The 23,019-nt window shown below is 45.4% G+C and overlaps 1 protein-coding gene and 1 long non-coding RNA gene across 11 annotated transcripts in view; one reads left to right on the top strand and one right to left on the bottom strand.

Annotated features, from left to right (window-relative positions):
• Positions 1-1,307, bottom strand: part of POU3F3 (POU class 3 homeobox 3) — a 49,326-nt gene extending 48,019 nt beyond the window's left edge. For 2 of the 5 annotated variants that reach the window (XR_009248736.1, XR_009248737.1), the window contains exons 1-2: positions 1,016-1,307; positions 736-795 (exon numbers count right to left, since the gene is read on the bottom strand). The gene's annotated coding sequence lies outside the window, so the exon portion shown is untranslated. Of the gene's footprint in view, positions 1-71; positions 654-735; positions 796-1,015 lie in introns of those variants that run through there. The other 3 variants (XM_058684577.1, XM_058684578.1, XM_058684576.1) reach the window with 2 other exon arrangements.
• A 1,790-nt stretch (positions 1,308-3,097) lies between these two features.
• LOC131485269 (uncharacterized) overlaps positions 3,098-23,019 on the top strand; it is a 109,797-nt gene continuing 89,875 nt past the window's right edge. For 5 of the 6 annotated variants that reach the window (XR_009248732.1, XR_009248735.1, XR_009248730.1 and 2 more), the window contains exon 1: positions 3,099-3,254. This is a non-coding gene — a long non-coding RNA (uncharacterized LOC131485269). Of the gene's footprint in view, positions 3,255-23,019 lie in introns of all 6 variants that reach the window. The other variant, XR_009248731.1, reaches the window with a different exon arrangement.

Genomic DNA, 23,019 nt, shown 5'->3' with positions numbered 1-23,019 from the left:
CAGAAATTAGGAAACAAATATAACAAGGAAAAATTGAACAGGAGAAAAATGAGGTCGAATGGCTCTGTTACCTTGTTGCTGACGGTTGGGGTTGGTGTTTTATTTTTTTCCCAGCAGTTGTCTGGAGGAGGAGGAGGAAGAAGAGTGCATTGGTGGAGGTGGAGGTGTGTGTGTGCATATAGGGGATCCTTGATACACAACCAACTCCAGTGGGCACGTTGCACGGCTCGTAGAGTGCACCGACGGCGCTGGCGCTGGCCGAGCCGGAGCGGAGTTGCAGCGGGAGCTCGCTCTGCGCCCTCGTTCGCGCTCTCTCTCCCTCTCTCACTTTCCCTCTCCCTCCCTCTCTCTCTCACTCCCTCTCCCTCGCTCGCCCGCCCGCTCTCGCAGGGATCTGACAGTTCGCTCTCTGTCCCTCCCTCTCAGAGCAGGGACTGTCGAATGTTTACCCTCCGCCGCGAGCGCGCACCCACCACCACACTTTCCCAAATACAAGGAAGTCGAGCACCAGGGCCCCCGCTGATTGGCTACCCGCTGGGTGATTGGCAGGCCCGGAATGACTGGCTCAGGACGCGCGGCCCCCCTTCCGGCCGTTCCGATTGGTTGCTTTTTAATTTAGGCAGAGCGTCGTAGAAGCTGGAAATCTGTCGTCCCCCCCGCCCCCCCCGCCTCCCTCCCCCTCGCCACTTTCTCCTCTCCGCCCCTCCCCCGCCACCCCCTCCGCCACATCTTAACTCTTAGTGTCCGGCCGAGGCGCAGGCGTTCCCTCCGCGGCGCTGTGGGTTCGCAACCGGTCTGGGAAGGGGGATGAAAGGGGAGAGGAAAGGGAGGGAGGCATGGAGAAAGGGGGGAGGGGGGGAGTTAGAAGGAATATGAAGAGGGGGAAAAAACCATGAAAAATACCAACCTACCCACTTCACCTAGTACTGCGTTGTGTTGCCGCCCTCCCCGCTCCCCACCCCCATGCCAGAGATTTGTAAAGCGCGCGGCAAGAATGCACCATTCACGCTAATACCTATAGGCAGCTGTATCCCCAGTGGTTTCAAAGTTTCCTTTTTCTTTCACCAGCAGGCCCCCATTTCTGTCTCGGCGGGGGTGGAAAGGGAGAGCTCGCATCGCCAAGGGCTCGGGTCGTGGCCACGCTCCTTGGAAATCCGCCACCGCAACTTTCCGCAGCCGCTTTGCGCCGGCGGCGTCCCCCTTTGTTTAAGTTCTCGGATGCCATCATCTGGGAAACCTGCAGCCCAGGACCAGCGCGGTGCCCGCGCGTGAGAGACGGACCGCTCGCTGCCGCTGCTCGCTCGCTCCCCCACCCCCTCTCTGCCTCTCTGCTCTCCCTCCCTTCTTCCCTCCCCCCCCCCTCCTCTGGGATTCTAGCAAGTAGCGTGCGTGTCCTTGTGTGTTTGGAGGGTGCCGGTCAGCAGAGCCCAGCGATGTATTTGAAAAGCAATCAGTCGACCTTTCCCTATAGATCCAGCGTAAGTGTATTCCACCCCAAAGGCTCTAGGAATTCCCACTGCAGCAGGAGCCGGCCTAAAGAACCAGGATCCACTAGCCGCGCCCTCCACCGCTTACATTGTGCGTGTGTGTGCATATATATGTATTTTTTTTCCACTCTGGTTATTAGTGGTGTTCTGCTTGCTCGCTATTCTTAGACACATTGGTGCTTTTTCTTTCTCTTCTGTCTCAGATGGGCTTGCGTAGTGGATGGGTTGGCGGCGACAAACGCTTTCTCAGCCCCAGCCCGGCTGAAAGAGTTAAGGGGGACGGGAGGGGGCGCGCGCAGGGTAGGCGGGAGAAGCGGGGGTGGGGGGACGCGGCCAAGCGGAAACGCTGCACAGAGGAACCTCAGCGAACCAAGAAAAAAGAGAAAGTGGCAACGAAAACAAGGGCAAATTGAACCCTCCTCGGGGATTTCCAATGAACTAACCCAACTCGGACATTCAATAAATACATCGTTCCTAATGAGTGTGCGTGGGCGTGCACCCCGCACCCCTAGCTGTGGGTGCGCCTTCCCTGCGCTCGCGGCCCCCAGCCTGCTCTTGCAGCCGGCAGTCCCGAGTTCCAGCGGCGCCCGCCGCCGAGCGGCGGCCCTGGAGGTAGATGCGGAGCCACCGGTGTGCTCCGACTAAAACGTGAGCGGGGCTGCCCTCTCCCGATGAATAATTCCTCCGGCTGAACGCACTTAGGTGAACTCAGTTAAAGCCAGAGCTCTCCAGCCCAGCCGCAGCTACGCAGCCTTTGCGTGATCTCAAGATTAACAGTAGACGCGTAGGATTTATGTAGGATCTCGTCCAGCTCCTGCTTGCCGGGTGAGAGATACCGTCGTAGGTAGGTTTTAGCAAAGCCATGATTGCTAAGGTATAGATCTGACAGGCATCGGTAACCAAGCCCCAAACAGAACGGATTTTTCCCCCCTCTACGTCCCCCTAAGGTTCCTTTTTATATTTATGTATGTGTATATGTATATATAAAAGATGGAACACAGATTTCATTGAATAAATCTGAGATCTCCAGGTGCAGACGTCTGAATAGTCGGTGCCAGCACCCCGTGTTTTCCTTTCCTGCCGATTTTGCTTGGATCCGGCTCAAAAACCGAGAGAGTCTCGTGGTTTTGTTTACACTGAATGGGGAGGATAGGAACAGAGCCATGGGGCCGCCTTTCATTAATATACAGTGAGGATTTTGTCTAAATTACTGCTATGAATTTCACAGTACACGCTTTCAAAAGCAGTCTCAGGTGGCCTGATGAAACGTGATAGCGCCTCTGCAAACAGATCCACTTTCTTTCTTTTCAAGGAGGGTGTGTGTGCGTATGGGAAGCCCCCCAAAACGTTGTGCTCCTCGATAACAGAAATACACTTCTGTTCCGAGGTCTGTCCCCTTCGTCCCACCCCCCCCCCCCTTTCCGCGTACTTAGTTCTCGAGTCGCTCCCCAGCTTCCCCCCACCCGGCCCCACCCCGTCCGCCCCCTCCCTTTGCCGAGTGTGATTGTTTTGTCTGGAAAAAAAATCCAAAGTATATAACAAGGGGAGAACAGTTAGTGCTGATTTTCATTTGCATACATTTTCATATATTTTGGTGAAAATAATAGACTGGTGGAGAGCTGGGTTTAGAGGAGTCAGTGTAAAGGGAAGACTAAGGATGCATCGGTTCTGGGGAGTTGAGAATATGCCTTTCCCCCCACAGGCACCTTTAAAAAAATAATAAAACATCTTCTTTTATTTTAAAATCTAACCCTGGAAGTTTGCTGGGTAAGTGTTTTTCATTTTCTTTACCGGCTTTCTCTTTTTCTCCCCCTCTTTTCCGGTTTATTTATGCTCTTATAGGTTTGGGAGCTTATTTTCATTGCTTGGGACAAGAGAGGGTTCACAGAGCAACTGTTTTGAAGGAAGGAAGGAAAAGTGTCTTCGGGGAGAGTAAAAAAAAACCCAACCCTGCTAAAATATTACATAAAAAGATGGACTCATTCCAAAGCTCCCCACAGTGAGGCATTTCACTTTTTGGGGGGTGGGGGGAGGAGAGTCCTATTAATTTTAATTGTTGATTGTGAGGGGGGAAAACCCCTAGAAATGCGATTATAAAGCACTCAGTATTATACATATTTCTTGTTTTGTTTTTCCTAGAGAATCAGGACTAGAGGGGAAGGTACCCCCTTTCTGTAGCCAGAGCTGAAGTGGTGACCTGTGTGTGCACGACTGGGATTGTTGGGGGGGGGGGAGGATTCCTGCTGGGAGCAGGGGGATGGAGGGGGGGGGGCTTGGCAAAGGGAGGGTCCAGAGCTGCGGTGGAAGGAAGCAGGGGAGGAAGAAGAGGCAGGAAGTCAGTACACCCCTGGTTAATGCGGATTCTGGGGAACAGTCTTAGTTGCTGCCTCCCAGCTCGGTAGTGAAAGTCCATCTGAAAAGAGGGTGATCAATCAAAACTAACCAGGACATCCTACACTTTATTCCCAAAGGAAGCTGGAGCTTTAGCATCGAAAACTCGATTTTACTTTGTTTTCCATTTTGACAGCCGGCCTTGCCCCTCTCCTTGCCACTGTCCCTGGGTTTTGTAAAAATCGAGGGGGAAGTTACTTGCTAGGTGCAGTTAATTAGATAAATATGGCTGGAGGAAATAGCTAGGCCAAGGCCACGCCTGTGCGGGCACCTTACCTTAGTGAAATAGGCTGGAGAGGATTGTAAAAGCTTCTTGGTTTTGTTCTTTTTAAAGGAAGACGCGTCTGGTGTGACGAGGGGGTAGAATCGAAATGGCTGGAATTTCATTGCACTTGTGCATCCAGAACACCTTACAATTTAAAATCTGTAATTTCTTTGGAAACAGTTGATGCCAAATCAGTGAAATGGCTTGTGAGGAGGGAGGCAGAGATTTCAGTTGGGGAGGGGGGTAAAGATCGCCAGTTTTCCACTCCTTGTTTACGTGCTTGGCAGCCTCGCTTTTGACTGGGGTTAACTCTCTGTGCTCCATTGGACCAGATGCCATATAGAGCTGCTCCCTGAAGATCATTTGTTTCCTTGATGGGGAACATTTCTGAGCAGAGCATATTGGTTGCCATAGAGAAAGAAATAAAAGCAAGAACACTAGTCACATTAAGCTATATGTTTGTGCACTGGGCTTTAGATAAAAGGACCTTGGTTCAACCAAAGAGAAGAAGCCAAACTAGAGATTTCTAGCGCCACTAAAACTAGCTTTATTTTGTTTTGGACTTTTACAGTTGAAACATATAAGCTAATTTTATTGGTTGTTGTTAATTTTATATGACACGGTTTACTGAACAAAATAAACTTTGGAAGTGCTCAGGAGTCGCACTATTGACTTGTCAGCAGGGGGCGCACTGACTCGTCTTAGCAGGTACTGAGTAAAATGTAGCTGTTTCAAAAGCAAATCTGCTCCTCCAAACTTGCCAAAGGAGCAAACACCCCTACCTTTCTATGCATATTCACAATGGGTAGTGAATTCATTGCATAACACAGGGTTTTAAATGTGGGGACAATGACCTCTTCTTCTCCCACTCACCCTCCTCTGTGAAATGGCCCTGGGGGAGGAAATACAGTTAAAAAAAAAAAAAGCATTTGTCCATTTCTCTCAGTGAAGTGTATATAAGGCTGGAAAAAAAGAAGTGGGATGTGAAGGCAAAATTTTTTTTTTTTTTAATTATTAAGGGTAAAAGAATAAGTTAAGAAGCTACATTTCAGGTTGTATTTTTTTTGGAAGCAGTCAAGAGAGCAAAAATGCCTTCTAAGGTATTATCTGTTAAATAATGAACATTCTTCAACTTGATACATGCTTTGACTTCTAAATAAAACTCAAGCTCTTGGAGATTTAGTCAAGGCTTCCAAGGTCTCTTTTACTCCATTTGATATTTAATGGCTACTTCAATTCTGGGTACCTCCTATAGTAGATTTTGAATTTACCCTTGAAAGCCTTGTTAGGGAAAAGAAAATACAAAGTAGCCATCGGTGAGAGGTAACTGTGGGATTGAAACTTTTTAGGGCCATTTTACTTGACACAGTTGGAGAAAAGTTGTAACGGAGCACAAGCTCTCCCCCTCAGAGATTTTTAGATACTGCCAAAGAAGACTGAACTTTATTGTGGCAAAAGGATGACAAAGATGTGTGGGAAACTTCCTCAAATAGTGGAGGGCAAATCCTGACCGGTTCTGAGGAATTAGTCGGTTTGTCACTAACAATTTTCCCAAGGAGATTTAGGGAAGCCATGAGTGACTGGAAGTGAGAAGCTGGCTTCCACGGTTCACTAGTTCAACGCACCTGCGAATGTGTCACAGCGCCTGTTAGGAAGGGGACACATTTCATGAAAGCTCTAATGCCCCTCTGGAAGACGGGGGAGAAAAGGTACCTCATTCTTCCTAACTCAACTCCAAGTCAACCAGGTTCCAGCCATGAGAAATTTTTCTCTGCAACTCACTTTAAAAAGTCAAGGTTTGGATTTATAAATGGTATTTCATTCCAGGAGAGTTGAGAGATTATGGGAGTAATATAAGCGAAGCAGATACTCTGAACAACATTTTAAGTCCAGGATTTTCACCCGTGAGCTCTCACGTTTAGAGTCAGGAAATGTACTGTCAGGTTTGTGCTAATAAAACAAGGTGGAAATTTGAGGAAACTGTGTAATCTGAGTCCAAACATTGCGTTTTCTTCAGCTCTCCGGACTTTTCAGACAAAAGACTTCTGGGTGAGATTCACATGAACTGGACAAATGACTCCAAGCCCTAGTTTACTTTATGCTCCCGGGGTTGCTAAATTCATTTAAAAATTATTAAGAAGAAAGGAAACTTTTTCTATTTAGCCAGATAGTTTGAAAAAAGGACTAGTTAAGCAAAGATTGTACATATTTAGTGCATAATTTTTTGGTATCACTTTTTAAGGAGATCTGTGATTGTTACTATCTTGACTGCTACTCATTCTCCTTTCTTGCAAAGGTACTTAAAGACACACACACACACACACACACACACACACACACAAATGAAAAAGAATGCTTGCTCTTCATAATATCTATAGTCTTAGGTTACCTAAAGTAAAAGAAAAAGAAAATAATAATTCTGGGTAAAGCAACAAGTCAATTTGAGAACTGACATATTAGAGAAATTGTGTTAGGAGTCTATAATGATTTGGAGGTGGGAACCGATCAAGCTGGGTACGAATTAAGATCCAAAGTGCTGGGCAAAGCTACAGACTTTTAATCGTTGGGGATGGTGAAATTGCTTTTGCCAAAAGAGAGAATGAAGAACATTACCTGGGTCAGACGCATCAAACACAAAATGGGTATTTACTCATTTGCTTCCATTTGAGAATGATGAGGTGCTCTGATACCTTAGTGGCGTAGAAGCACATTTGCCATTAACATTTATAAATTAAAATGTTAAGCACACTCACAACCCATACTGTGTGACATATACAAAGGAAAGGGCTCTTCAACAGCAGCTTTTGGGTGGAAATCAGTATTTGTTGTCTTGGCAGTGGATGAGTTGTTTCTTGGTCTTGCTAAGTTTTTTGAAGCCTGTGGGTACCCCCCCCCCCCACCCACCCAGCCTTGTTCTTTGTATCACTGTGATAACTGATTTATCTGATCTGTAGGAAAGGAGCAAGCATTTACTTTTTAAAGATGGGTTTGGAGGAGCAATTATAAATTCAGACACTATGATTTCTCACCCTAAATCGTAAGAGGCTTTACTTCTGATGCTCATAGGAGCGCTTTAAACTACAGGCCATTTCAGATTGTCGAACGTAAATGAAAAAGGCACGATTAAGTTGGTTATGGAGTGCATGCTTTTAAAACCACCCATTTCCAACAGTTTGCCCACTCTAGCTGTGTGTATGCACCTGACAAGTCCGGTAATGAAAGCTACCAATCGCTAGGGAAGCCGTGGCTGACACAATGTGATGGACTATTCTTGCCTGCCCCCCTCACCTCCCCACTGCACCCCCCAACACAATGGTCTTCTTTGAATTTAAATTCACAGGGCTAGGTAACACAGAACCCAGCTGATTGACCAGAGTGATGATGATGATTTATTAACCAAAACATGTGGATGTGTCCTAGCTAGAAAAATATTCCAAGGTCAACTTGGGTGTGTGTGTGAGAGGGTGCGTGCGCGTGCGCGCACAGGCGTGCGTATGTATTTGTGTCAGTGTTTTTAAAAACAAAACCCAGAAATATTAACTCAGCTTTGCCAGAGGGGTGGTTGGATTTTTCGAGCTCGTGGTTCAAACAGAAGTGAGCTCCTTTCTCCTTTGGGGACACTCTCCATCCAAAATGTCCCCTATACATTATAAATGTCTCCTTTCTGGCTTGGAACTGGGTAGTTTTGTGATGGGGAAGAGTCATTGTGGCACATTAGGAAACAATCCTTTCACTGTGGTGTCTCTGTTTTTTATTATTAGTTTGTTTTTTTTTTTTTTTTTTTTTTTTTTTTTTTTTTTTTTTTTTTTTTTTTTTTTTTGGCATTTGAACTTTGCTATTGTCTGAGGGGCTGGGTGCAGATTTCAGCTTATCAGGCTGAAGGCTGCTCTTTTTGGATATTTCCCCCAAACGGTGCTTACGTGGTGTCTCTTCTGTGAATGTGGAAATTCCCACTTGACGTCTGGCTTCCTCCGTAGGCCCACCCTGGACCCGTCAGCCACAGGGGGGTCTTCAAGAAAGTGTGGCTATTTTGTTCACCTTTAAAATAGATTACCAATGTTTATTGATATTTGATACTTCAACTGCTACATGGTTTGCAGCAACATAATTTCAGCGCTAAAATATCTGGCAAAGAGACTTTGATAGTAGATCTAAGTGACCTTGCTCATTGTAGCTTCATGTAACTGGGGTTTGTTAGTCTCAAGTTAGAAGTTGTGTGTCCTCTGTTGCTTCGAAGGCTTCCCTCCTCTCCAATTTTCTGTAGGGAGCCTGCTTACTCAATAAAGCCCAAGGGGGAGGATCCCAGACTTACAGTGATGCTTGACAGCCCTCAAATCTTAATTTAGGGTTCTATCAGGGTGCAAAAATCCCCGTAAGTCACAGCATGTATTGCCCAAATGGCCGAGGGGGTTCCTTTTATTTTTAATTCACACCTCAAAAACAAACAAGTAAAACTTCACTTGGAAAAAACGCTGACTGTTGGAAGTACCTTAAGTTTGAAAACACTGCGATTTCATTGCAGGGGTCTGGCGGGCGATTCCTTGCCAGGGTTATAAAGTCAGACTGGAGCTTCCCCTAGAAACAACGTTTGCCCTGGGGGACATCAACGCTCAAGGTCTCCAACCATTCCACCGCAGCGAGGTCTCACCAACCCCCAGGCCCCCCCCCCCCAATTTGTGGCTGTCAGAAGCCACTTCTCCCTAATAGGTGGCAACTTGTGGGGGTCCCAGGGCCAAGCTCCGCTTCCTTAGACTGGATTTTATTTTATTTAGATCACAGTTTGCGTAATAAAAGCAAGACGATCCCATTACTCCCATTCTCCCTAAGCACTGCCCTGTAAGGTCTTTCAAACTGTGGTCTGAGCGCGCACAGCGGCCTTCGGAAGTCAAATTAGCACTGCTTTTCTAAGGCAAAGAAAAATGGAAAGAGACTAAAAAAAAAAAAAAGGCAAAGGGAGAAGGAGAAAAGGTAAAAGGAGTAAGGTGGAGAAAAAAGCTGGGAGATTGGGGACAGAAGAGGACAAGAGAGAGGGAGAGAGGGGTGCCGGACAGCGAAGAGGTGAACGCTGCTGAGTCACCCTAACAGGTCACGGGGTACACAGGAGCCAGAGGGTGCAGCCCAGAAAAAACAGGGTGCAAATCCCCCCCACCTTCCAGGCCTCCTTCCCGCTCCGCGGTAGGAGAGCAGACTTGGAGCTCGGCGCCGCCCGCCCGCCTTTGTCACCGGCTCCGTGCGCGGCCGCGGGCTCCCGCGGTGGGCTTTGTTCTGGCGGAGCAGGGCAGGACCCCTTCGCACTGCCGCGTCCCCGCCCTCCCCGAGTTGGGGACGGTGGGGGTGGGGACAGGGCGTAAGGGAAGGGGACCAGAGGAGCATCAGCGGGAGCCTCCGAGCCTGGGATTTCTTTCCTTCGCTTCTTTTCGTAATTGAGCTGTTGTTCTCCCTTCGGAGGGGGGCCAGGGCTGCGCGGGAGGAGGGAGAGCGGGAAGGGGGGCGCGCGTTCTCAACCCGAAGCAAGGGCGAGGTGCTGCTCTCCTTGCCTGCGTCGGAAGATTTGTATTGTATGCATGTATGCATGGATGGATAGACGCATGCATGTATGCATGAGGAGAACCGTTTAATTTGGTCCCACGTTCTAGGTTTATAGCCGAGGTTTTGGCAGCTGCAGGGCACCACGGATCGGTGCCTGGTTATCTCCTAAGATCTGTTCTTGAGGTGCTTTGGGGCCGCGGGTGGGCGCTGTAGACGCGCCCTGGGTCTGGGGACTGCCCACGGAGAGCGCGCAGATCCCTGTGGCGGAGGCCTGTGGCTGGGGACAAAGAGGCAGACACTGGGAGCAAGCAGAGGGCAGGCGTGCACATGCACCCACGCGCGCACCCCATCTGAAGTCCCTCCCTGAGAGCTCCCCGAGCCTCGGAGCTCAGGGCTAAGTCTGTAAAGTTCGCTCCTTGCAGAGCCCGCTCCTTTCTCTTACCATTACATTTAGCAGACGGCGTTTGAACGTGTGTCACCCTCTCCCCAGCCACCCCCAAAGGTGTGGGCAGATTGTAAGAGTTACTGCTCTGTTATTGTTTGTCAAACAGGCCCTTTCTCTTGGGAGAGGGGCGAGGGGCATGTGGCGGATCCCGGGCCAGGATTACATTAATCAAAGCATTATTTCCCCAGAGAAGTTGAGCACAAATGAGAGTAAATCCTAATAAAATTGGATCGCGGAGAAACGGTACGCTTTAAGTAATCTGTACTGCCTGATAAAAATCTCACATTTATAAGATGTGGGTCTTAAAAAAAAAAAAATCCGCACACCTCTGGCCTTTGCTTGGTTGCTGGGTCCTGATCGGGACGGGGGGACAGTCACTACCCAAAGCTCAGATGAACTTCTGCAATGAGAAAGGGACGTGGACACCCCAGGGTTCAAGGTTTCACAAAGTCAGGTCTATTCCAAAGTCACTTTTGGCCCTGGGCGCCCCCGTTGCAGTATGTGTAGAGTCCCTGGGACGGATCAAGTCCCCCTCGGTGGCCAACTCTAATTCTGTTCCTCTGGGAGCGTGGCCCCCACTCTCCGCCTCCAGCGATGCTGTGGGGTGGGCAAGTCCCCGGAGGTGGGGGGAAGGCTTGCGCGACCCGCGAGCTGGGTAGGGGCGGGCGCGGCGCCGGCAGCAGATTCCCGGGTCTCCCGATTCCCCCAGCCCAGGACTCGCCGAATCCGCCCTCGGCCGGGGAAGGGGCAAGCGTTTGAGGGTGACTGCTGGGGATGCCGAGGGCTCATCTCGCCGGCCTGACTTCTGGTATTTTCGGGTCGTCCCAACCAGGAAGCGAGGCTCGAACTCGATCCGCCTTCGTCCCCCGAGTGGTAGGAAACTTTGCGACGCTTTGCGCGGCTGTGCGCGGAGAGAAAAGAAAGGCTCCCCCTCCTACCCCCAGAGTGAGGATGAAGTCAAACCAAGCCAACTGGCCAGGTGGCAAACTCCCCCTGCCAGCTCGAGGCCTCCTCCAGCCTCCGAGACCGGAGAGCGGGCTGCGACGCCCCGCGGCCTCTCGTTGGTGATCAGCGTGCAAACCCTGACCCAGTCCGGCGGCGGGTGTGCCCGGGCCTCAGGACTCCGCCCGACCCTTATCGGCGAGGCGCGGGGGAAACCCGCTACAAGTCGGGGTCCGTGGGCTCCCTCCTCCGCGTCGGGAGGCTGGCGGCTGGGCCTCCCGCGCCCCCCCCACCCCCACCCCCCGGGCACCAACGCGCGGCGCCCCCTGCAGGCTAGCGCCGGGAGGAGCCAGCGCGCCGCTCGCGGGGGCGCCGGGGCCGCGTGGGTTCCCCCGCGCTACCCACGGCCACGCCCACCCGCGCGCGCACACCCACACGCGGCGCCAACGCCTCCTTCGAACGCCGGCTCCCCGCCGCGGAGGAGCGGCGCTGCGGGGCGGGGCGGGAGGAGGTAGCGAGGGCACGCAGGGAGGCGCGGGGAGGGAGGGAGCCGGCGTCACCCCCTTCCCGTCCTGCTCCCGCCCCCTTCTCCGGTCCGCGCCGGGCAGCCCCCGCTCTCGCCCGCGGCCGCGCGCCTCGTTCCCGGCCCTGCGGGCTCTGGATCCCCGAGAGCCGGGCGGTGAGCTCGCGGGGGCTGTGCCGCCTCACCTCCGGCGAGCGCGCCTCGGAGGGGCTGCCTCCTCTGCAGTGTGGCGAGCGGAGCGGCTGGGATCGGTGTGCGTGTGCGAGGGTGTGCATGTGTCAGGGTGTGCGTGTGAGTTGCGGTGCGCGCGCAGAGCAGGGCAGGAGGCGGTACGGGATGCTCCGGTGCAAGCGTAACCTTTTCAGCCTTGAGATCTAAATCTGCAAGCCTGGAGCTCATCCATCCCCACCCCCCATCCCCCCACTTCTCTACACGTGCGTCTCCTACTTTTGCCTTCGTCCCCGTCTGATTCCCAAAGAGATCCCTCTTGTGGTCTGGGGATATTCATGGACACCCTGACTCACGTGAGCGAGGGTAAGGCTGAAAGGGACAATGTTCGCTGAGTAATGCCACCGGGAGCATTTCCTTCATCCAGCCTGCTCTTTAAACTGGATTTCACCCACCGGGAACCCACGGTTCAGCGGCTTGTGTATCTGCTTCCTCTCTGTCTTGGCCCTAAAAATTGCTTGGAGGTTGTTTTTATTTTTGGACGCTTAGGTAGGAGGTAGCAATCCATTGAAAATCACTTTCTGGCTGTCTCTTTAGCTGAATAGCTGTGCTCCTGTTGTGTGCCACTGTCCTCAGCCCCTTTCCAGTTTACTGGCTCCTTTCCACTGATGGGCAATTTTGGGGGGAAGTGAAGACACCCACACCTTTTCAGTTCTGAAATAATGACTCCCCTTTCCTCCAGTCTGTGATTTCCATAATTTCATACAAAACAGGGCTGGCTGTCACTTATCTCTCATTTGAGAAGAGAAAAGCAGACTAGCAGAAGAAAACTTGGGCCAGATGTAGAACCTTCTTCCTAAAACATTAACCGGTCCCATCCAGATTGTTCAACTCTCAAAGGGAAGGCAGGGCAGAGAGAATTCAGAAAAAGGCTAAATATTCACGCCATTACTGAGAATATGAACCCAAATGCCAAACTGTATTTTTAGTGACGTGAGAGTCAGAGGACCCTAAAAAGAAACTTTATAAATACTTTCAGTTGTCCTCTTTTTGTCCTCATCTTTGCATCTGAGGCTTTTCAGTAATTTGGAGCTACCAGAGGTACATATTTTTTTTTTATTTCTTGGATTTATTAATATTAGATGTTTTTACTATTAGCCACAATTCTTTATAAGACCTCCTGTCCTGGAGAAAGGCTGTAAGTGAAATTTACACACGTTCACCCAAGAGACTGAACCAGCTAGTATCTTGATATAATTTCAGTTACTCCTTTTCATAGGATAATTTATAGGCAGCTAAATTTTAATAAAGAATGCTAATGGTGAGATGTTAATGTTCAACGCGATGAGTTTTTGTTTTTGGAAGATCAGAATTTCGCTTTTCTTTGAATTATTTATCAAGCTGCTTGCCCATAGGCTTTCCTAAGAGGAGAGGAAGGTGCAGGGGAGGGTATCACTAATTTACTTAAAGCTTATGTTGACATACGATTATACAACTAGCCTTTTGGAAAACAGTAAATAACTAAACCATGTCTATAAACACCCACCTTTGGGACTGTGGAAAAAAAAAAAAGGAAAACCTAATTACTTCCATAGAAAACAGCACTCAGTTAACAGTTAACTAAAATATTGTTTGGCAATCCTTAGAAGCTCCTCCTCCTCCTTCAGTATAGTACCCTTTGGTAATATACACATATTTATACATGATGTAAATATACATATGCACATGGGTAGATGTTTATGTACATAACATAACAACATATATACATACCCCAACTGAATACATTTGCATATAACATGTCCATGTGTAATATAGCAAACTTCTACGATTAACAATACATTCTACAACAGATAGTCTTAAAATAGCTGGGAGAGTGAGTAAAGCATATTCCTATTGAAGAAAAGTTCAAAATTTATTTTGAAATCTGAATTGTGCTAACCGTAGATGACACCACAGAAATCAGTAAATAATACATGCGTAGTATTAATATTTTAAGCACACACCCGGTTTAAAAGTACTACGAACTTCAATAACTTGTTTTACGTAAAATAAAAAGGGCATCATACTTTAGAATGCACATGTAAAATATAAATATTCTCTCTAAATTCGGGTATTTTTCCCCCCACAAATTAAATACTGTTATTTTAGAACAGAAATTAAATTCAATATGCAATGAAAAAGAGCATTAATGTTATTTTCCATTCTACCGTAAAGAAAACATTTTTAAGTAATTTTAATTTTATAGGCCTTTATACCATTAAAAGACTTTCAGTTGTCTACTGACAATTCAGAGTATAAACAGGAAATTTGAAGCATAAATTTATACTTGAAATGATTTGTATAACATGTTACCTATTTGCTTCTTGTTAGATAGTATTCCGAATCTTGGCATTTTCAAAGGCTTTTTTTTTTTTTTTTTTTTTGGTTAAAGTAAGAATTACAGTTAGAATGAATACACTGGCAAGAATCCAAATACACTTTTTTGCCGAGCAAACGTAAAGAAATGTTATACCCAGATGTTATACTTTAAAAGCTGTTTGTCGCAGTCGATAAAGGAATCAAAATGATAAAGTTTTAAAACTTTCTTGAAGACTATGATAGGAAGAACTTTCTCACATAATGAGAGTTGCTTCTACTGACATTATAAAATATTATTTTGGCTTCTCTGTATAAATGTATATTTTTTTACTGAAAAACATAAAAATATTTATGGTGGTATTTCCACATGTAATTTATCACTTATTGAATTCAGAGAGACTATTTCAAAGACTGGTAACTCATTGGTGGTATCTAAATATTAGTGGTGAACCTGTGAAAACAAAAATCAGTTTAGCAAACTGCTTTTTCAGGTTTGTTTCTTAATCTCTTGAAAAGTTTGACGTTAAAATGATGGAAATACCACAAGTGAAAATTTTAAAAGAGGAATATTGCTCGGAAAGAGGTAAAAACATTTTACTCTAGATGGGGTTTTGAAATCAACTGCAAAAATAAATTAGCCTTTTATTTTAGAAAGTTTTCTATGTGATGGCGTGGTGTGATATAAGTAGACACAGGCTACGTAATGATTTTAAAATGCACAACGTTCATTCAAAAATTTGGACCAAGAGTCATTCACTACAAAAATGTAAAAGAATCTTTTCTGTCAATGTAATTAATGAAGTGGGTGAAGGACTATTTTAGTAGGCTCAAGTTACACATATAGGAAGATTTGTAAGAATAAATACTTTGGCATTCTGTGGCCTAACAGCAGACAGAACTGTAATATAGCAAATGAAACTCCCCAGAATACAGGCATCCAAGATTCAATTTTTCAAACCATTTTTCATAGTGAATTACCTTTTCAATACCCTCACATTTAAACACCGACTTCATAGCCTAACCATTTTCTCTCTGCCTCCCTCCTTTCCTTCTCTCTTTCTCCTTTTCAAGTCTGTAAGCAAGCAGTTGGGTGAGGCTAATTTAGTGAAGGTTCAGAGAGGGATTTCAGGTAGCCAGCCCCAATGTTTAGCCACTACCAATGACACACATCGTGGGGAGATGTATCTGTGCTCTCTCAAAACATTTATTTTCTTTCCTCACCCAACTACCAGAGTCTTTTAAAGAGAGAACCAGGCGAGGTCTACTGAAGGCAAAATAAATCAGAGAATTGAATTAATTATCTGGAGAATTCAGGCTGCTCTCCCTTCTGCCTAGCTATTAAGGAAAAAAAAAAAAAAAGGAGAGAAGACATAGCGAAATTTCAACAGTCTACAGTCTAGATTGGCTCTCTGTAGTGATTAAATTTGTAAGATCGCAACTAATTCTATGAGATACTGCTTGTGCCTTCAGTCTACCAAGGTAATGAGAGATAGCACACACACACCTGAATGGGCACCCCTCTGGTTGAGGTATTTACCAGATTTAAATAAAAAGTGTTGAGGGGCCTGACTTGCCAGGTTTGGCTGAGTACATTGATTGGATAATTGTTCACCTTTCTACTGAGCCCCATGAGAGGAGACACACACACATCTTATAAAATATTTTAAATTAACGTTAAATAGTCCAACTGGGATCGCTCAAGTTATTTACATCTAGCAATGGATTAAAATGTTAGCATTATACATTTAATGAACTAGAATCTTAGTCTCCTTGTCTGCTCTGACTTGGAAACATTTGCTGAACGCATTTTCGAGGGTCTTTTGGGGAGGGCGATTTTCTCAGTGCAATTTGAAAGGGGATCTCCTTTTACTTTCTTCCTTTACTTTCTTGGAGGGTGGAGGGGAGCAAAAATCGAGAAAATACGAGAGGGCAGTGTTATGTATTGTAGGTGGTAATCAGGCCCACAGTCTATTTTAAAGTAGTCTTTGGTACAGTGGGCTGAGATAGAGCTTGATTTGGGTTTAATCTAAAGGACATTAATAAACATTAATTACTGGTAATTTAAAAAAATATTATTTTAAAAATAGCAAGTAAGGATCTCTATTAATAAGGTTTGCTTTCTCAAAAATTTCTGGAAAATTATGTCACTACATTTTGCATTTGTGTAATTAAACACGCTGAAGTATTGTTCTAACACATAAAGCATGAAGACTCCAAGAACAAATAAAAATGTAGACTGGATAAAAGGAAAATATTGCTGATTTCATATTTGCATTACCTCGGGGAGGGAGTGGCCAGGTAAAAATTAGGAGCCAGTAATGCTTTGTATTTATTTATAAAGTTGTATTACCCTGAAACGATATCCTTTGTCTTAATCTTAGGAAAGTGAAATCATCTTCTGAAATTTTTAATGATTCTTATTTCTAAATGCCCCTAAAGGTAGGGACTCGCTCAATAGCTTTCGTGTTCACTTGCACAGAAATTAAACCTATAGAAAGATTCAGTGAGTAAATGAATGACGTTGCATAGCTGGGCCGTTGGACCTAAGATTGTACTTTAGTTGTTTATAGCCCTGAGTCGTCCGGCCCTATTTTGTTCCCTTGAGCCTCCAAGAACTTATATCATGTGAAATTATTGCAGAATCACTAATTATTCCTCACCTCAGACCCTTTTCCAAAACGTGATGCTATCCACCAAAGATTTATGGCCAAACAGAATAATGAACTTATTCTTAGGGAGCTCTCCTGTCATGAGAATTTACAAGATTTTTTGGGACTAGCACCTCTAGGGCCATTTCCTTGGCTGCTTTCCTCTCCCATTTTGGAGCTGGGGCCCAGTTCTCCATGTTGGCCGTGGATCACGGTGGAGGTTGTTGTGAGGTAGCCATGTAATTTCTTTATCTTTCACCTGCAAATTACACACATTATTTTGCAGCTCAAAATAAGCATTCCCAATGAGTTGCATTCAGTAAATGTCTTTCACAGCATTAGTACAGAACTGAGGTACAAAAGAATATTAATCTAATACATTCCAAAATTCAAATACTTGTGATTAATAAGCATTATTATCTATAAATAAGGCCCTAATGATACTTTGGCAGTGTTGTAAACACAAGAATCAGAGGCAATTATTGTCATTATTGTTCAGCAAGTACTTCCCATGAATACCAAATGGGTTTTGCTGTCCAGCTACTTGGCAAGAAAGGTTCCTATAAAGAAACAGATGTTGGCCAATCAGGACTGGCTACTATTAACGGCCCTTAGCCCAAAATGCAGAGTCCTTAAATAAGAAAAAAAAAAACAAACCAAAAAACAAAAACCCAAAAAACCTCAAGACATCCAAACAGTTTTGTCATGATTTTTTTTAAATGCCCTTTTATAATGAATATAAACGCATCTTGAAAATAATGCTGTTTTCCAATACCGACTCTGGTGAATGGGGTGCATTAGCAACCATTGTGTTAGCCGGAAGTAAAGGTCTCATTTGTGCGGCTCTAGACCCCGCGTGATGAGCTGCCCTTGAAGTAAAATCAGTGGCCAACAAAAAATAAATTGCAGCGACACGAACAAGCCATCAAAGCACACAGGCATAGCCATGGTTCTCTTTTTTCCCTTCCTCAGGTTACACAGAGCTCGTTCTCTCACTCTTCTGTGTTAAATGGGACCAGCGTACCAGGCCTAGCTCCAGCACTCTGCTCTGTGTGTGTGTGTGTGTGTGTGTGTGTGTGTGTGTTGGGTGGGGGTGGGGGGGAGCTGCAGCAGTACAAGTGAAAGCAAATTTCTCACGCTCACAGAAAACTCCACACAGGCCCCTTGCCATACATTCATTCTGCACTCTGGGTCCTAGAAGCCCATGCAGGACCAGCTTTAGCTGTGCCAACGAGCTGATTTCAGCTTGCAGTCTTACTAAATCCAATGACACTGGGTAACAGCTAAATTGGTTTTTGGGGAGAAGGGAAAAAAAGTTCCATATACATTTTCCTAAGGGGTAGGTGCATTAAGGATTGAATACAGATTTATTGTCTATTTTTAAGTGTTCCTGTGCCATGCCCTATGCTTTAAAGATGCCATAGGTCTGTACAGCAGGGGTTTAGAAAGCACTGAACTGTTTTCCCACGGTACTGGAGAAACTTTGAGGAGAGTGGAGTGGCTGTGGGGCGGGTGATGTTTGAAGAAGCAACATGTTTGGCCGCCATTGCTGTTGGCCGCCATTGCTGTGAGCATGTTATTTATTGAGACTGTATAGTGGGATGGGGCGCTAACCGGCTGGAGGTGAGTGAGATTGTTTTGTATGGACTCTCCTCTCCCCCAACCTCCCAACAGACACTTCTTTATCATCACTTCCTGTTTGGTGGGATTTTCCCCTCTTGCCCTCAGGAAACTGAAGGGATTCCTCTGTCCTTACAATAAACTGGCTTGGGGAACCAGGGAGAGTGTCAACCTATGAGATTTTCCTCTGCCTCCTACTGAGAATGTTCTTGCCAACCTTAGCCTCCTGGACTTTTGTCGTGGGAGCAAAGTCACCACGAATGAGCTGGACTCCAAAGCTGACAGGAGGGGCTGGGCACTGTGTCCTCTCTCTTCTATCTTCAGCTCCTCTAAATGGGCTGGAGGGCGAATGGTCCACAAGAATTCAGCAGCCTGTGCTCAATCTCCGAGTAAAGGGAGATGAGAAAAGATTAGCTCCTCCAAGCAAATTTGTTCATTTCCAAGCATAATGACTCAAAAGAGATTTTCCACAGCAACAACAACAGTGACAGCAATAATAATAACGAGCACATTTTACTAAGGACTTAACACTCACCGAATGTGCATTGTTCCATTTAAGGCTCTAAAGGCCCTTTGAAATACTGCTTGTATTCGGGGTTTGACAGATGAGCTCGCAGAGGCACCTAGGGGGTAAATCACCTGCCCAAAGTCAAGTGCTGGTGGTACCTGGTTTTGGACCTATCTCTCAGAGACAATGTGTTTTTAACAGCAGTGCTTTACTGCTTTCCAAATTCTGGGGAGACCCTGCTGCTTTCTCCCCTTCTCAGAGTTCCCCAGATGTCCCCGCTGGCAAAGCAGTCCTGTGACATTTGTGAATGCAGCCCCGCCCCTCCTCCCCCCCCCCCCCCCCCCCACGGTAGGCTCATGTTAAAACAAGGCTGGTGAAGCCTCCAGGGCCTCCTTGCACAACACTGCGACCGGCCATCAGCCACGTCTCCCAGCCCTGCGTGGTATTGGCCCAGAATACGGCTCAAGATATTAACCTGGAATGATTATCACAATTTGGTTTGGATGGTCCATTTACACTGCAGTACAGCAAGTCGTAAGGATCTCAGAAAGTGCATGTGTGTGCATCTGTAAATTCCTGAGCTAGATAACACATAGAGCAACGTGTCAGTTTCTCTGTGTGTGAGCACCCCCGGGAAGAAAATAACCCATTGATGGGAAGCCCTGTACCCAAACACGATGTTGACTAAGACTTTGGAGATTACCCCTGCTTCCAGGCTGATGGAAGAGCCCATGGGCTGTTTGGGCTGGTCTTTTTCTCATTGTGCACAGCTCAGGAACACCTTCGCAGGGACCGAGTGTATGCCTCGAAGCCACAGGCAGAGCTTCTGTCTTAAGCCTGCTCACTACCCTTGGCATCGTTTGGGAGACAGTGGAACTGTTTCAGGGAGCCCCGGATAAATCAGTGAGACTGGACTCCGTGCCCCCCCCAAGGGAGAGCTGTGAATCTGGGCACTGCTCCTCATTACGCTGACTAGGGATCAGAGTGTGCAAATGCCGTTTCCTGGCTGGAGGGAAATGAGTGCTTTCATTCGGGGTCTAAGAGGAAATACAGTTAGCTGTGGAACTTGGAGAAACACTGGTGCTCTACTCACAGTAACAGTGACATAAAGGTTGAAAAAAAACCCTCAATAATAATTGCATTCTAAATGAAATCTTCATTTCTGCCACTAGCCCCCCAAAGGGTAAAATGCTATTTGTAAAGGTCAAAGTGAAAAGGTTACTTGGCTTCTGGAAAATGACTTTCACCAATTAATTAATTAGCTATTAATTAGTTAATATTCTACCTCATTCCAAGAAGGAATTTGATGCGATTTATAAAAACACGTGACAGGAGGGAACTAAAGTTGGAAAAATGTGCCAGGGGAAAGTCAGCATAAACTAATGTATACCCTCAAATGCTGTGCTCTGCTTAGAGATGCTAGAAAAGTCACATAAAATGACACGAGATAGGGTTTACTTTTTCCATAGCGCAAAAAAAAAAAAAAAAAGAAAAAGAAAAATGAAAAAAGTTTTACAATAAGCTATCAATCTATGTTAACTTTTATTTGAAGAGACACTGCTTTCAAGATGAACTATCAATTACATATGACTAGAATATATTTCCTAAACAACTTTGATATATTTCACCTCAAAGAAAATGTTCCGAAAGGAATTTACTACGATAGCTTTTGTATTCAAAACAAAAAAAGCACATCTTGAGTCCATTCAAAATTTATATTGAAGAAATAGCACTATGGTACTCTTTGGCAATTTTTAATGTTGGCAATTGGCATTTTACTTCTATATTTACTTCCCATAAGATAATTTGACAGTTTGCAAAATATAGATCATATCAGTTTCTTTCCAGTGAGTCTCAGGAAATCAATAAATGATAATATGTTTTACAGTTTTTTCTGTTTTGTTGTTGTTGTTGCTGTTTGTTTGTTTAGATAGTCAAGAGGCAGACAGTATAAAGAGCTCAATGAAGTTCCTTAGATTTAGGGGTATATAAATTCATGCACTAAGCCACAACTAGTTTAGAGATTTGGTTGCCTCATGTAACTCTTGCTTTCTGATTTTTCATCTGTTAAACTAGGGTGAGGGATTTAGTTGGTCTCTGGCTGCCTTCTCGTCATAAAATTCTGTTGTTTTGAATTTTTTGTCATCTAGAGAATCCATTAATGTAAGCATGATTTTTTAAATATCAAGTTATATTTCAATTGCTATAGAACTTGCATGTCAAGAAGAATACAGGACATTCTATTATGCCGTGTAAATCAATAAAATGAAAATGTATCCATTGACAACGTTTGTATTTTCACCTGTTACAGAGCTGTGCCGTCTTTGAATACAATACACTTTTATGCCCCATTAAAGCATGCTTGACATAGCTTTCAACTACTTGCAAATGCTGAGAAGTTGAAAAACATAACATTTACAAAAGATACATCTGGTGCATATTTATATGACTTGGAATAAGGAATCATTTAAATACTGCTGAGCTATCTCCATATTAGGAGAAAAGATATTCCGTCCATATGTGAAATCAGTAGTAAAATACATATAGGTTTAAATTTCTCTTATGCATTTTTTTTTACTTGACGCATGCTAAAAATATGGAAATATTGATTAGGGCTTAATTCATCTATTTGAATTGTTGGAACTGCATTTCCCTTGAATATTGTAGACCACATCATTAAATCTAGTTTACATTCTAGAGGAGATAAGTTTTGAAAGGGGTTAAAAGTAGCACTTTCTACTTAGAAAAGTTGCTTCTTCTGGCACCAGAGTTCCTAATCTGGGGATCATGGACAAGTTCAACATCCAAAGATCAACTTCAAAGGCTCTCTGAAACTCCCGAGTTTATACACAAACATTTGTGTGTGTGTATATGCACATGATTTTTTTTTTTCCTGGTAAAAGCCTAACTTACCACAGTATCTCAAAGAGCTTTATGACTATGGTGTAGTGGAAAGACTTTAAATGATAAAAAATACTTGGGGTTACTGCCTACTACTGGTTTAACCTACCTTCTGTAGCCACTTGTCTGCTACAGGTCTTATCTGTGAAATAAAAGGGTCGTGCCGGATCATCTCAGATGCCCTTTTCAGCAACCACATTCCGTAGTTCCAGGTGGGAAATTCACCTCCATTCACCTAAATCCTCAGGCCACCAGTGCCGTCAGCATTTGCCGTATCCTGTGCATTTATTTTTAGGTTGTTACTGTGCAGTTTCTGAGTGGAGTAAAGGTGAGTTATGCTGAATAGCGTGCAGGGCTGCATACATATTGAGTTGGGAAAAAAAGAACACCTAAATTGTACAGCTTTTCTAGAGTGCCATGTGGTACAGCATATGAAATATAACTTGTACCCTGCAGCTCACACACACTTTAATTAATGTTATGGGCTGTGCTTTAAACGGAGAGAAGTGAGAAAATCAAGGTTAAGGACGCTCTGTTCTTTACTATGTAGAAGGGAAAAAGAGACAGCTATGTAAATTAAGGATTTCGTATCTCCTTGTCAATTTCTTATCTGTTGTCAGTTTGAATGATTTCTAAATCAGAAGAATGCTGAAGATCTGTTTTCCCATCAGTTTTGAGCCTAAGGAATTTGGAGCTGGAGTACTGAGCCAGGAAACAGTCCTGTTTTGAATTCAGAGGCTCTACTGCTGAGCACAGATGCCAGCCTGATGATACATTCCAAAAGGTTCGGCTTGATATTTCAACCCCAGAGGTCAGAGAGAATGCGTGGAGTGGGCCGGTGAAGAGTAGCAAATGTGGCTGGGAATCTGCTGTTGGCGCCCTTGGGAGAAGAGCGCCTCAGCAGGCCCTCTACATTTTCACATAGTTGACTCAGTGGACCTCCAACATCTAGAAGGCTTTCTAAAATTTTCGTTTTTCTGGTGTTTGACAGACCAAACCTCCAAAGCGGATCTGATCTGTTACGCAGAATTTCTTAATTTGAGAGGTATTGACTGGACAGATTCTCCCACATTATTATTATTATTGCTACTTTTTTTTGAGCCCATAAGATCAATCATGTCAGCGTGGCAGCTGGGTGTAGGGGCTAACTCCACGCAAGCTACAAACCAGATTCCAACCTCAGGCAAGCGCTTGCTCCCACCTTTCCTTCTCTCTCTCCCCAGATAGTTTTCTC

Source organism: Neofelis nebulosa, chromosome 9, assembly GCF_028018385.1.
Source record: "Neofelis nebulosa isolate mNeoNeb1 chromosome 9, mNeoNeb1.pri, whole genome shotgun sequence".
Classification (NCBI taxonomy): Eukaryota; Metazoa; Chordata; class Mammalia; order Carnivora; family Felidae; genus Neofelis; species Neofelis nebulosa.
The sequence above is the reverse complement of the archived record's forward strand: the minus strand, read 5'-3'. Positions and strand labels throughout refer to the sequence as shown.